This window comes from Diabrotica undecimpunctata, chromosome 2 (genome assembly GCF_040954645.1).
Source record: "Diabrotica undecimpunctata isolate CICGRU chromosome 2, icDiaUnde3, whole genome shotgun sequence".
Classification (NCBI taxonomy): domain Eukaryota; kingdom Metazoa; phylum Arthropoda; class Insecta; order Coleoptera; family Chrysomelidae; genus Diabrotica; species Diabrotica undecimpunctata.
This window is the reverse complement of record NC_092804.1, coordinates 101,446,626-101,449,253: the sequence shown is the minus strand read 5'-3', so window position 1 is coordinate 101,449,253 and position 2,628 is coordinate 101,446,626.

The following is a 2,628-nucleotide window of genomic DNA, read 5'->3' as shown; positions in this document are numbered from 1 at the left end:
TTTCATTGACCACATAAGGAAAATAAATAAAGGAAATAATAAACCTGTAACAAAGCTTTTGACACATTACAGAGTAAAGACAAAGTGGGAGAAATTTTAAAACAAGTTATCTATATGCAATTTAAAACACAATTCGTCTATGAATGTAACATTTGTATGCAACAGAAAGATCAATATTTATCGGTAGATGTCTGAAAAAAAACAATAAAAAGTGGGGACCATTATTACTTAAAAATTACTTTAATATTTCCAAATAAAGAATTTCAGTGTATAATATAGAATAATATTTTGTGTTTTTATACCAATATTTTTTTATTTATTAGAATGGACAACTTGCGTGTACTAAACATATTTTTTAATAAACTTTGAAAGTTAGTTGTAACAAAAGAAGGTTGGTAATAAAGTTGTATTTTTTTATGGATACATAAAAAAAATATTATATTTTTAACGAATTATTTGTAATTTAAATCCGATACACTATATTTTAACAATATTATTCTATCTCGTCTACGTATGTTGTCAATTTTATTTTAGATAAAAATAATGATTTCAACAATATCCTCAAACAACAAACGATCTTATTTTAAAAGCGCAAAACAGTGCAATTTTGTATGTAAAGTTTAAACTTACATTACAACTTTACACTAATTTAGATGATAATCATTTAAGTGAAAAAAGTATTTTTATTAAGTTTAATTAACTGATTTCAAATAAGTAGCTCACAAAAACAAAAAGTAGTTTTACTTCTGTAATACGGAAAAAAAAGAGGAAATTTTAATATATCTAATATATATTCTGGATAAACATTTATTGAACATAAAGCAAAGACTGAGCTTCATGAATCTGTATACAGATAATCAAGAATAGTAAAGTGTTTAGCGAGCAAAATTTTATTTAATAATAGAACCGAATAGGCTACCAATAGCTTTAAGCCCCACAAGTCTTTTGGCTTTTATCTTTCTAGCTTATGCTGCAACAAAGAATAGATATCCTATTAGCCTACCTGGCAAAACTATTATGGCGAATTTCATCTAGATTTTACTCCAAAAGAATGGTGACAGGCTAGAGTCTGCTTTATTCCTAAGAGAAAAATCTCTGTCTATAGGAACCAGATTCGTAGATCTATTAGCCTAACTTCCTTTCTTCTAAAGAGTAGGGAAAAATATTTACCTGAAAAGTAAATACTTAAACGGTCAAGTATACCTTTTCGCGAAGAATAATTTGCTGATCAAAACAACAAATCTACCATAGACGCTTTGCATTGTCTAGTCAAAGATCTCAGAAAGACCATTTCCTTAAAGGAAATGGCATGATGTACATTCATAGATATAGTAGTGCATTTGATAACACCTTATTAGAGGCTCTTAATGTTGCCTCAACCTCACATACATATAAAGAAGGATTGTTCTAGAAGATGTCTTTAGGCTAATGCCGGCTCAGAATCTTAAACCGATTACCTGACTGGGCAGAAAGAGATTTTAATGATTGGAAAGACGCAAGCCATGAAAAGTTTCACAGACATTTACCTACAACAATATTTTAAACTGAAACTAATAAGTATTATAAACAAATTAAGTAAATGTTAAAAATACAAATTATTAATAACGATTTAGTTATTAATAATTTAAGTTAACACATAATAGTGAAGTTAACAACAGATAAAATTGAACAAATCACAAGCTTTATACTAATGGCTCAAAAATACTCAATGAAGTAGAAATATGAGTTACTACTCCTGACACCAGACTGTTAATAGCTTCCGAAATTACTTGTACAATAATTAATCCTTAATGTAATTCTGTAATCCTACCGAGCTATAAATGTGTTAAATACTACGCTAAAACTTACTTACTACTTAAAATAACTAAAATTTTACAAGTGCTAATAAATCAGAGGATAAGTTTAGCAGAAAAACAATAGGGTTTTCGTAGTGGAAGATCGTGTACAGATGCAATATTCATTAAAAGACATTGCTGAGAAATCACTAGAGTATCATAGACCAGCATTTCTGTGTCTGATTGACCTAAAGAAAGCGTTTGACAGAGTAACACTCAATGATGTAATCCATCTTCTGTATAATAGTGAATAAGTTCCATTAAATATTATAAAAACTATCTACCAAAACAACAAAATGGAAGTCAGAATAGATGGACAACTTACAGAACCTATAGATAGGTAGCGGAATAAGACAAGGAGATTCATTGAGTCCCATGCTCTTCAACTTGATCATATCATCAAAACCGTTAAAAATGGATGAGGATATAGAAAGGGAAACAAAGAAATCAAAATACTCTGTTACGCAAACGATTTAATATTGATAGCCCCAGATAAAGATAGTCTACAAAGGCTAGTTCACAGATTTAACATAAGAGCAAAAGAATTTAATATGGCAATTTCAGCTCAGAAAACTAAAACAATGGTAGTCAGCAAAAAACCAACTAGCCAAAATAGAAATTGATGGCATCAGTATTGAACAAGTAATGAAAATAAATTGGACAAAGAAGTAAAAGATCAAGTAAAAAGCAAATAGACTGGGAGGATGCCTTAATAACACTTTACGGCATAACAGACAGATTAAAACTGAGATGAAGTCCAGAATTTATAAAGCCAGTGTAAGACCAATAATGA